General features: G+C 40.9%; 1 pseudogene; it reads right to left on the bottom strand.

Moving 5' to 3' along the window:
* Window positions 1–6,902: 6,902 nt before the first annotated feature.
* LOC105742107 lies at window positions 6,903–7,802 on the bottom strand (annotated as a pseudogene).
* Window positions 7,803–13,220: the final 5,418 nt, after the last annotated feature.

Raw genomic sequence — 13,220 nt, 5'->3', positions numbered from 1 at the left:
TCAGAGGGGCAGCTGCCCTGGGGATGCACCGCGCTTGGGGGCACATGCAGGGCTGCACGGTTCAGGCCATGGATGGGGGGGTGGGGCGGGCCAGGTCTGTCTGGGAAGCCTGGCCCCTCATGCGCTGTGTGTGTGTTGCTTTTGTTTTTAAAAATGTGGGCTGTTATATTTTGATTCACAAAACACTATAAATTGGCATATTTTTTTTTTAACTTTCAATAAATGAATCAGTACCAAGAGTTCTTCATTCTTAGTCTCTAAAGCTCCTGCCAAGTCTGTCATGGACTGGCACAGTCCCATGTTTTACAAGTGACTTTCACTGAGGCTAAGACAAGTTGGGGACATAGCTGAAGTCTAACGGCCAGGATATGACAGAGCCAGAACTTAGCCCTGCCTCTAATTTCCCTGATTTCCCACTTGCATTTTTAAACAATGTAAGCAAGATGTTACCTTTTTAATGTAAAAAATCTCTTAAAATAAGATTATTATTTTTCCTGTACTAGAGTCAAGCTGGGCCTTGGAAGTGAAGAAAGAAATGAGAGAACTTGGAAATGTCTGGGAGGGACACAGCCAAACCGAACAACTCGGGAGAGGAAAAAGTAAAGCTCTCCTGATGGGGGGAAGAAATGGAAGGATTTGTTTGCTCGATGCTGAGCCTTGGGGAGGTTGAGAGGCCTTGTAACCTCGCTTAGCGGCCTGCTCCACTCCCTGTCACCCAGCACACACATTGTGCATTCTGGTGGCCCTGGAGTCATTTGGGTCTGAAAAGAAAAGGCCAAAGGGAAGAAATGAATTGTAATTTCCAAGAATTGTGTGCAAAGGCCCCAGAAGGGAGTCGCGATGAAAAGAAATTCATGTCCCATGATGTCAGAATAAGAAGGAAAGTTCTAGAATGCACTGGGAAAAAAAATGGTTGTGTATGCAAAATGAGTATCAAACACTTGAACACACTTCCAAGGATACAAAGTCTTTCCTTAGAGACCTCAAAAGAGAAGGCACAGGTGCCAAAGTTTTTGATGAGTAGTCCACACTCCGGCAGTCTTGGGGACAGCTGTTCCACGTGACTCCGTCTGCACAGCCAAGGACCCCTGTGCCTTTGGCAGTATCGAGCGGCACATTCCAACCTGACTTCATGGGCTAAAATGACTTCTCCATCCACGGCACCCAGAGGATTCCAGCAACGTGGCTAAGCCATCAGAAGATCAGGAAGAGCTTTTTCAATATCTTTCAAGGCTTTGTGGGAATGTGGCTACAGAGCCCGTAATAGACGCTTTCCGATCTTCCTCACACCGCCTCTGGCTCTCCTAAGTATTGGTCCTATTACGTTTTCAAAAATAGCTCTGAAGTAATTTGTGTGCTGAACTGGCTACAGGATAAAAAAAAAAACCCACCTGAATACATTCTACTCCTTCCTATCAACCAGAGACCAAGAACAGCAGCCGCGGTTTCCTCGGAGCTAATTTTCAGCATTAAGGTTTATCAGAACCTAAATTCCATCCTAATAAACGATGAAACAGCAGCTACTCTTTCAGCCACTTATTTGGGCAACCAGGGAATTGGAAGACGAGTTAAAATTTTCCATTGGTGACAACGCACAGCTGTTGAGGTACAAAGATCCGCGCCTCTAATCAGACCAGGTTATATAAGTAGCACTGTCTCATTATCTGTGCTGGGGGGCCAGGGCTCAGTGGACAGCTGGGGCTCTGCAAGGTGGCAGCAGAAGAGCTAATAGGAAGTTGACACACGGAGATGTCAACTTAGAAGGGAGGCAGCGGGTAACCCTTGCCCCCTCCAGCCCTGAAGAATAGAGGCGGAGCAGCCCCCGCCCACAGCTCTCCTCGCCCAAGGCAACAGCAATAGCAAATGTTGGTGGACATAAATGCGTTCATAGAAAACTGGTTAGGTAATCCATCTAGAGCCTCCTATGGACATATACTACGCTGTGCCCCCATGGGCTTTGTGCTGTTCCCAACATTTTGAGAGAAGCTGTGGGGTCCACAAAGCCACAAATGCTCAGAGTCAGACATTTTTCTGCACGGCCAGCACCAAAGCCACTATGTGGCCACCATCCCACTATGGGCCATTTTAATGAACTTTGGTCTTTGAAATGCTGGTCAGTACAGGAGGTGGTGGTCATCCCAGCACACTGAAAACAGGAGCAGTGGTTGGAATACCCACCCCAGCCCTCCGATGCTGCAGCAGGAGGATCCCGGTGGGTTGAAGCCCTGCACGAGCAACTCCATCGTTCAGAGAGAGCTGAGAACCTGTCTCAATAAAAATGAAGAAAAAAGGCTTAAGATATTGCTCAAGATAAAGGGTGTGGGTTCAATCCCCAGAAACATAAATAGAGTGATTTCTATATTTCTATATTTCACAATGTAATAATGGTAACTGAATAAATTCTGGGATGATTGGTAGTTTATAAAATATTTTCATATCCATTATACACTGGATTTAACTCTTACATATAACATTGGATGGATAGGACTGATTCTTTAGCTTCTAAAAATGAGGTTCTAAAAACAAATGATGCCCCTGTTCTTGGCCAAGAGCAGAAGAGAGGAGGGCACAAGAACCAGACAACTGACTGGTCAGCACCACTACATCATGGACTGGGTTCTTAGGGAGGTGGCCGAGGGGGCAACCAGCCAGGGAAGCCCCACCACAAACTCACTCCCCGTTGGCACATGTGAGACACTTGGCTAGCTCCTGAGGAACCCCCCAAATGCACGTTTAGAACCATGCCTGATGCCCTTTTAGAACTCTGGGGCCAGAGGGAAGCATACCCTCAGACTTAGAGCCTTTTTGTAGATGGACTGCCCCTAACAGAAAAGCATCTAGCAAAGGCCTTAAGTCTTTGTTCCTGATGGGGACAGGTGGGATAGGGTCAGGGGAGCCAGGAGCATTACTCATGGACACGTGGAGGGGAGAGGCGATTGCTCCTGAGCAATCCCAGCTCTTTGCTCTACCCAGCCACTGGGTTTAGCCACCCAGTGTTCAGTCATCCCAAGCTACGGTTGTTTCCTGGAGAGAGCTTGCCCTCAGCACAGTGCCACTCCCAGCTTTATGAGTCCAGTCCCACGATAATAGCCATGGTTCCCTTGCAGACTCCTTCTGGGATCAGAAGTGAACAGTCTAGTGTTTACCCTCAGAGGACTGAATGGATCCAAAGCATATATTAATTCAATTCAGTGACATACAAATTCATGTCCTACTCTACTTTTCCCTTCATAAAATGTCCAGCCAGCCACGTTGCTTAATGTTCCTCAGAGTTTTACAATGTAGTTAAATAACAATATGAAGATATTCAATCACATAATTCCAGCACTATCAAAGGAACCAAATTTGAATATAAACTCTTTCCCCTTTGGAAATTCCAAACAAGATATCAAAGTCCAAAAAATTAAATCCTCTTCTAAGGAAAATCCAAGAAAGTTCAAATCCAAAAGAATCAGGGTCCAAAGTTAAATTTCCTTAACATGTAAAGTAAAAGTCCAAAGAAATTAAAGTTCAGTTCAAGTTCTTGTTTTTCCTGTGACTTGATATTGCAAAGAAATAAATGTCCAAAAAAGTTCATTTTCCAGTTTCCACTTCTGCTCAATCTCAAGCTGAGGCTCCTGGGGTGGTGACTTGCACAGCTGCAGCCTGGGCTGTCATCCATGGGAATGGGTGTGGTCCCTTCCTGGCCTCTGAGGAACCCCATTTTTTTAAGAGAGTTCAAAGAGTTAATAGAACACATAAGATTATTCTGGTATCAGCCTTGTATTCCACAAAATTCAGAACCACAAGAAATCCCCAGCCACCAGTGCAGTCATGCAAGCAAAATTGCTTTTTCAGAGTCCAGTATTGCGTGTAGTCATAGGCCCAGCAGTATTTGGAAAGGCAGAATATCTGTGGGTTGAGCCACAATTTGGATTCCAAAATCTAAAGTCTTAGGGCTTATGTATTTAACAAATTTAGCTCCAAATTGGGGTGAACTTTTGGCAAACAATCTGTGTGAATTCAACCACATTATTTTTCTTTTGCAGTCTTGGGCAAACTCGGGACATTCATACTGAGCAATATCTCCAGCCTTTTTTCATTGTTTAATTTAAAAACAAGGTCACGCTAAGTCATTAAACTTCCCAGGCTGGATTCAGACTTTCAGTCCTCCTGCCTCAGCCTCCCAGGGACCTGGGATTACAAACCCGTGTCACCAGCTCTGGCCAGTCACATTTTTCATCCTTCCACAGTCCTCTCCCTCAGCTCCCGATCAGACCCAGCGAGGCACACAGAATGATCCCTGGACCATCTTTTCTAACCCTGGTGGTCTACGTGTGGCACAAGACTGTTGTATAATCCGTGTGTACCTGCTGGCCATGTCATTAAACTCCAAGCCTGCGCAGCTCAACCTGTACACAGGCCTGCCTACAGGTACCTAGAAAGTGGATGTGCCACACGAGTCTGGGCTGGTCCAATGAAAACCAGCAACCACAGTGCAAGAGGACTTCCCCTGTACCTCAAGAGCCTGTTTTCTAAAGTCTGGCAGCCAGAGATTGCTTAAGTCTATATGAAAAACAAACAAACAAACAAACAAAAAACCAAACCTGTGTGAAAGCAGTCATGTTCTCATCCAGAAAGCTTCCACGATTGGAGTGACCATGTTGACTGATGGCTTCAACTAGGAAGTTGTCGAGAATGAAAAAAACATGAAAGAAAATTATGCAGCAAGAAGCTGCACCTGTCCTGGGCAAATTGTGGTTCAGCTCTCAGTCAGATTCCCACCAGGAAAGAGCTCAGCTTCCCCAGGGAATCCCTTCCAAGTAGGAACATTAGCACTGAAGAATCCCAAGTCTGCCCCGTGGGAACTCATGGATCAACAAGTCAAGTGCTCAACCTAGACTTAACATTTTGGTATACGGCACAACTAGAGGTGGAGTTCAAATCTTCTGGTTCAAGAACCTCCGTTCTATGAATACACCCAGTGATCCATTCCTGTGGACTCCCACCCAACCCCAACCTGGCCATTTCTGGTGTCATTAGAACATCTTTCCCCCCCTTATCTGATGTGGACTTTTGAAACATAATGTATACTTTCCTACTATGCAAGTGATAAATGTTCAGTGTAAAAAATTGAGACATTATAGGGATGCACAAGTAAATGTGGTGAATTGTAATTTTGCCATTGACAAATCAGCTCTGTTAATATTTTACTATTTATTTATTGGTACCAGAAATTGAACTCAGGATATTTTATACTTGCTGGGCAAGTGCTATGCTGCTGAGAAATAGCCCCAGATGATGCTTTAATGTATAGACATTTTTCTGTACATGTGAATATACCAAAAATGTATATATACTTCAGGAAGAGAAAAATATTATGGTGTTCTTTCCAATAGTATAACCCTCATATGAGGAATCCTAGAGATGTTGTACATCACAGAAAACCCACTACACTGCCTTTGCTTAGAGAAGAAATTGAAACGCTTGTTCAGCAACCTCAGGGACCAAGTTGACCTAAGCAGCAGTGTGTCATGCTAACATACGTTGGGAGGCTTGTGGCCGTCACTGTGAGCATCTCTTATAATTGTAGGACCCAAAGGGAACTTGCATTAATCTTGTGATGCCTCAGTAAATTTAACATTAAAATATTTATACATGTTTTGCTTTTCCTGAAATATTATGCATATATATATATATATATATATATATATGGAAGACTCTGTATGTGTATTACATAAAAATGATTTTTTTTAGCTCTTCCCGGTTTTTCTCTTCCTTCTTCCTAAATCTTCCTTTTCCTTCTTCCTTTTCCTAAGCTACTACAAGGCAATGTGTTCATTACTTCAGGGACACAAGAAAACAGAGCAGAAAATAGGGAGTTTGGTTTCCAGAATTCAAGCCAATCAAGGATATTATCCTGGACACCTCTGAGGCAAACAATGCTTCCCTCCTTTCCAGAATTTATACTGCATATTTTTTGTGGTTGATGGACTGTTGGCTCAGTGCACCAGGAAAATATTAAAACATTGAGATGATGGCAAGATCCCGTAGCCAAGTTTGACTTTAATGTCTGTGTTTCTCCATAAATTTTCCAGTAGCCAACTTGACATAACAGCCTTTATCTGCTGAAGTAAGTCTTTAGGCTTTGTTCCTAAGAAGGTTGTGTTTAAGGTGTTTATTTTATTTTTTTAAAGGTGTTTATTAAAAATCAGAAATGACATGAAAAATTATCAAATGCATTTGGCATCTTGTATGATAATCATGTGACTCATTTGTTTTTGATTCGTACAGGTGATGAAATATATCAATAGGTTTTCTATCATCAAACAAATTCTACTTGCTTTCCTGATGTTGCTGCATTCTGTGTTTAAGAAAGATACTGGATTTGCTTTTGATCATCAAGCCAAAAGCAAGATAGGTCTATATTTTTTAGCAGTACTAAGCTTTTCTTATTGACAGATATGAAATATTATAAGATAAATTGGAGTAATTTTACTCTTTTCTAGCTTGTGCAACAGGACAGGATTTTTCTTTTGAAATTTAAAAGATGCCCATAAAAATTCTGGGCTTGAAGCCTTTTGGGAGGTAATTCCCTGATGGCTTTTTCTGTTTTACCTATTATTATCGATTAAGATTTTTACTTCATCTTGTTTTAACTTATTACTTTAAACTTTTGGACACAAATGACCACTGCACTGAGAATTTCAAAATGGTTAGCAAAGAGTTACATACAGTTTTTGATTTTTTTTCCTGAGCTCTAACTTAAGTTCTTTGTTGGACTTTTAGTAATTTGGTACTTGATTTTTCTTTTCCTCAAAGAACTATTCTTGGATTTCTTATCAATTTTCTTTTAATATGTCAGTGTTTGCTTTTCCTCATTTTTTTCATATAATTGTTCTTTTTTTTCAGACTTAATTCATTTTATTTTTGTGTAAAAACCCTTTATGTTGTAGCTACTGCTGGAGCTTGAGTCCTCTGGACAGAGACTCTGGTGTGGGCTTTCACAAGATGGTCGGTGAATTCCTGATAGGGAGACTTGGTGAGCACAGTCTCTTTCCAGAGGTCAGGGGTCAGATAGCTGCAGGTCTTGGAGATGGCATCAAAGGTGGCCTTAGCAAAGTTGCCCAAAGTAGCAGTACAATCCCCAGCAGAGGTGTAGCAGTCATCAGTACCAGCCATCAGCAGCAGCTTCTTGGGCACAGGAGCTGAGACGATGCCAGTGCCTCTGAGGGCAGGGATCAGATGCACCAACTCAGAGCCACAGTGGCCTGTCACCTTGCAAGGAACAGTGCGGGGCTTGCTGATCTCATTTCCCCATTAGCTTCTCCTCAAGGGGACAATGGAGAGCTTGGCCAGGATAATGGCCCCACGAGTGGCAGTGGCTACTTCCTTGGAACACTTTACACCCAGGCCAACATGACCATTGTAGTCCCCAATGGCGACAAATGCCTTGAACCTGGTCCGCTGGCCAGCATGAGTTTGCTTCTGCACAGGCATGATCTTCAGAACTTCATCCTTGAGGGATGTGCCCAGGAAAAAGTCAATAATCTCGGACTCCTTGATGGGTAAGGAAAAAAGGTAAATTTCCTCCAGGGACTTGATCTTCACGTCTTTGACCAGACGGCCCAGCTTGGTGACAGAAATCCACTCTTTGTCCTCGGCCTTACTGCTGCGAGCCCCACGGCCTCGGCCCCGGCCCTGGTCTCTGCTGTGCCCGCGACCTTGAAGGCCACTGCCAAAGCCGGGCAGAAGCCGCCATGGCCTCCCACGCCTGGGCCCCGGGCCTCCGGCCTTCCTGCTTCTCTGGCGTCATCTGCCATTTGATGTTTCCCAGAAAAAGAAGCCATATAATTATTCTTTTGGGTGAAAGCATGGTGATCTCTTTTCTCACCTAAGTGAAGTTTATTTACCTTTTCTCTTATTGGAAATGATATGAGTTAGTGTTTCAGAATTTCTCTCTGATTACAGATCAAACCTGAACCTAATGGTTTTAAGTTGTACTTCATCGATGGAGCTGAGTTAGTTACTGATGCTTACCAAAGAGCCTTCTCTCCAGTTTAGCAGCGTGAGTTCATGGGACACCGTGAGCTTCCTCACCTGAAAGTCCTGGAATAAACCTGGCTCTGCTTTCTTGAGTGTCTTTGCTCCTCTTTTCTTTCAGATCTTTGTGTTTCATCAGGATCCTTTCAGTGCATGTTTCTATTCTGTTGAATGTGTTGTTTTTGTGTTGAACCATTTATTATACAGTTGTCAACAAGAGGTGGGAAATGTCTCATTTTTGGAGCAAAAAGGAAACATAGACCTGTCTGTACAGTAGCTACACACTTACGTACATTTCCTACATGTGCTTTGGTTCTCTAGAAGAACAGAATCAGTAGAAAAAAGAGTCCACCAAAAAATATGCATGTACTTCAGGAAAAGAAAAACTTATACAAATGTTTTAATATTAAATTTATTAAGGAAACATGAGATTAATACAAGTTATCTTTGCCCTCTTCAGTACAAGGGATACTCAAAGTGGTAGCCATTAGCCTCTAGATTTTTACTAGTATGATGAACTTCCGCCTGGGTAACCTTGGTCGAAGTGTCCATTGAGATTGCTGCACATGCTTTTTAAATTTCTTCTCTAAGGCCCAGCAGTGTAGAGGGTTTTCAACAATATACAACATCCTCTAAGATTCCCCCATTCAAGGATAACACCATCTGTTGAAAAAAATCACCATACTATTTTTCTTTTTCTGAAGTGCATGGACATTTTTGGGTGGGCTCTTTATGTGCATAACTATGCAAAGGTACTGAGTAGGTAGGAGTATGACGTTAGAGGGGGGAGTCTGGATGGCTATCTGAGATTGGACAGTTGGAGTCTCCAGCAGTTGCTCAGCCCAGGAAGTGGAAGTCACAGAACAAGAGCGATTGAGGATATAGCACCAGATCAAGGCAGAGGCCTGGAAAGTCATGAGTCACCAGTGTCACTTTGCACTGAAAGGCTGAAGAAATTGGTCATCTAGAATCTGATCTCCAAAAGCAACAGGATCAAAGGACGCACATGCTCCAGAAGACTGGAGCTCTTCAAAACAGGGGTGACCTTCTTCCCATTTTTGACTATCCAGGCTACAGACCCATTGTTTGGTGCCGTTTACACCAGGGTGGTTCTTTACCCTTCAGTTTACAGAGCTGCATGTCAGTTATCCACAGTGTACCCAGAATTGTATTTATCTAATCACATTTCTTATGATAGTAAAGTCAACACATCACAATTAATGGCCACTCTTCTGTTATCTATTAAGTTGTTGTTTCTTTCCCATTTGTTGTCTTTTTCAAGACAGTGTCGCATGTTGGATTCCTGTAACCTTTGGTCCTCCACACCTATGATTTTTTTCTCTCATCAACTTTCTTTGTCCTTCCACTCCATGTCAAGCTTCTTTTCTAGCTTATACCTTATATTTTCCAGAATCCACGTGTTTTTCAAAATCCTTTCTGCACTTGTATGATACAATTAATTCTGGTGCACAATAAAATGCATTCATTTTACATGTACAGTTGGATAAGTTGTGGTGAATCTACACAGCCAGTCAAGATACATAGAATGCTCCCCAATACACCCTCAAGTTTCTTGCCATCAGTGTCCCCAACCCCAAGTCAGAGCAACTGCTTACCTGCTTTATGTTTCTATAACTAATTTTCCTCCTGTAGAATTTCACATAAGTGAAATTATGTGACATGTAGTTAATTGTGCCTTTTTTCTTTAAGCATAATGGTTTTGAGATGTATTCATGTTTTTGTGCAAGTAGCCCACTTCCATTTACTGAAGAGTAGTGTTCCATATAGGATTCCATTGCAGTTTACTTATACACCCACTTCTCAATGGCTATTTGAGGTTTACTTTTCAAAATTAGACTCTTATGAATAAAGGTGCAATGTATACTTTTTTCTGCGACTACTCATACAGTTTTTGTGGAACTGTATTTTCCTTGTGAGTAAAAAATATGGGAATGGAAATGGATTAATAGTAAACATGTGTTTGATTTTCTAGACTGTTACTATCAAGAGCTTTGCCTGAGCTCCCAATCTCCTAAATCAAACATATGGTGAAGACTTAAATAAAAGAGTCCAAGAAGGCTAGAACTCTGTTGGAGCTAAGAGGAAAGACTTCTCTGAAAACCTGTTACTTATGGAATTTCAAGCAAAGGAAAGGGATAGCTGAGGCAAACACAGTAAACTGAGCACGACCTTGGAAATTAGAACTAAGACTTTGTTAAGCAGAAAATCTTGCCAATTAGGAGAGTTGTCTTATCTCTAAGGTTGACAGTTTATTACTGTGAAATAGGGAGTGAACCAAATGTCCTGGGCTGCCTCAGCTGCGGTGCTGCATTCTCTTCAGGGCACTGTGGTCAGCAGCTCAACCCTTACACAGCCTGGTCCCTGGCATATTATCGCATTGTTTCCCAAAGTTGTTATACCATTCTCATTCATGCCAGCAATGTGTGAGATTTCTAGCTGTTCCACAACCTCACCAACACTTAATGTGGTCTGAATTTCTGATTTTTGCCACTCCAATGGGTGTATAGTATGTCTCATTGTGATTTTAATTTGTATTTTCCTGATGAATAATAATATTGAACATCTTTCCAAAAAGGCTTTATTGTTCATTTGTTTACCCTTTCTTGCCAAATGTCTATCTGAATAAGTTGCCCATTTATTTTTCTAATTGGTGGTGCGTACCTTTATTAGTTTTATAAATTCTAGACACACATTCATTGTTAGATAGGTCATCAGAATTATTTTTTTCTAGGGCTGGGGAGATAGCTCAGTAGAATAAGCCCTTGCCTGGCAATTGTAGGGTCCTGAGTTCACTCCCTGGTACCACAAAAATCCGCCATCCTGTTTGGATCTCCCATTTTCTCCTTTGTATGTATGTATGCTTAGTTCGGTGCAACTTTATTACAGGCTTGTGTGTCCACTGCCATAGGCTAGGTGCAGGACACACGGATCCCTTGGGTTGCCCTCTCACAACCACACCTACCTTTCCTCCTCCCAGACCCTGGAAACCACCAGTCCATTCTCCATCTCCTTAAGTTTGCCATTTCAAGAATATTATATAAGTAGAATCATAGTAAGTAATCTTTTGAAGTTGTTTATTTCCTACTCCGCATAGTTCCCCTGAGATTCATTCAAGCCATTGCATACATCAATAGTTTGTTAATTTTTAATACTGAGTAGTATTCTATACCAATTTGTTTAAACATTCACTTATTAAAAGACATGTGGTTTGTTTCCAGTTTAGGGCTATTACAAATAATCCTGCTATGAAAATTCATGTATAGTTTTTTTTAAAAACATAAGTTTTCATTTTTCTGGGATAAATGCCCAGCAATACAACTGTCAAGTTATATGGTAATCATATGTCTAGTATTATAAGAAACTGCCAAATCATTTTCCAAAGCAGCCATACTGTTTTATGCTTCCACTAGTAATATATGAGAAAATCCATTTTTCCATAGCCTTGCCAGCATTTGTCACTGTTTTTCATTTTAGCCCTTATATGTGTGTATTGATTTTCATTACGGTTCCAATTTGCGTTTCCCTGATTGCTAATGATGTTGGGTATCTTCTATGTACCTATTTTGTTACTTAAGTACCATCTTCTGTGAAATACCTTTTTATGTTTTGTTCATTAATTAATTGTATTTTTTAACCTTTGAGTTCTAAAAGGTCTTTACATATTCTAACTAGTGGGCCTTTGTTGAACGTGTGGTTTGCAAATATTTTGTCTCAGTCTGTACTTAATTTTTTTATCTTTTCAGTAGGGTTTTATACTGAACAAAATTTAAATTTTGATAGAATCCAGTATTTCCATCTTATTTTTAATGATACATACTTTGGGTGTCAAGTATATAAACACTTCACCTAAGTAGGTATTAAGGATTTTCTTTCATTGTAATGAATAGGTTTTCTAAAATTTTGTTTATTTTATTTATTTGGCACAGGATGTTGCTATGCTGCCTCAGCGTCCGCAGTGCTGGGATTACAGCATGTGCCACCATGCCTGGCTCTGGGCTGGCACGATGCATCCAGGGTTCTGGGACCAGCCTGGCATGCAGTACCAGGGCTCAAACTTGGCTCCTGTGTTTACCAGGCAGGTGCTTAGATCACTGAACTATCTCCCCAGTCAACAAATAGCTTTATAATTTATGCTTTTCTTTTAAGTCTAAGATTCATTTAGAATGTGTATCTCTAAAGGTGTGAAAAGTTTATGTCTGGGTTTATTTGTTTGTTTGTTTTGTCACTTGAAATTTCCTTTGAAGAAGGAACATTTTTGGTTTTGGTGAGATGCAATTTATCAATCTTTTTTTTCAGCATGGACAGTAAGTCATACATTCTAAGAAGTCTTTGCCTAGCCTACTGTTGTAAAGATTTTTCTTTCTCATAAAACTTCTAAAACTTTAGATTTTATATTTAAATTATGACCTGTTTCAAGTTATTTTGTGTGTTAGACCTGAAAGAAGGTTGAAATAGGGTAGCCCTAAAGTAGGGCCAAAGTCCTTTTCTTTCTTTTTCCTTGTTTTGTATCCATCTACTTTTCCTTGTCTTTCCTTGCCTTATATCCACTACCACTTATTGAAAATATTCTTCTTTCTCCATTTAGTTACTTTGACAGATCTGTCAAGATCAATTGAGCTTATATTTGATGTGAATCTGTTTCCTTAATTTTGTTTCATTGAGCTACTGTGCATGTACCCTTACACCAGTGTAATTAAATCTGTAATAACTATGTTCTGGGTTGTGGGTTTTTTGGTGGTTTTTAAATTAATTTTATTGAGAAACTAATAGCAATGAGACAGTTTCAAAATCAATTAGTAGGACAGTTTCAATAATTAATACATTGAATATTGCTGTCTTCATAGTGGTTATTCATAGTACAAGATGCAGACATGATATCCTGTCCAAACACTATTAGTACAAATCTTTCTATTCATTGAATTAAGAGAAAGTAGCTGTATATCTATCCTACCTATTTGGTATATACTGATACAAAATGGTCCTTCCTTTGTAACCCCTTTTTCTGTTTAGTTTTGTCAGAGATGGGTATTCCATTGCCATTTAAATATTGTAGATGCACAAATTCAGCAAAAGACTCCAATACAGTCCAGAGTCCATAATAGTAGTGGGTTATCCATAATAGTAGTGGGCAATGTCAGAAGGGTTTTGTTTTGTTTTGCAATACTGGGGATAGAACT

This window comes from Octodon degus, unplaced genomic scaffold (assembly GCF_000260255.1).
Source record: "Octodon degus isolate 3935 unplaced genomic scaffold, OctDeg1.0 scaffold00036, whole genome shotgun sequence".
NCBI lineage: Eukaryota > Metazoa > Chordata > Mammalia > Rodentia > Octodontidae > Octodon > Octodon degus.
Note: the sequence above shows the minus strand (reverse complement) of the source record. Positions and strands in the feature narration are given on the sequence as shown.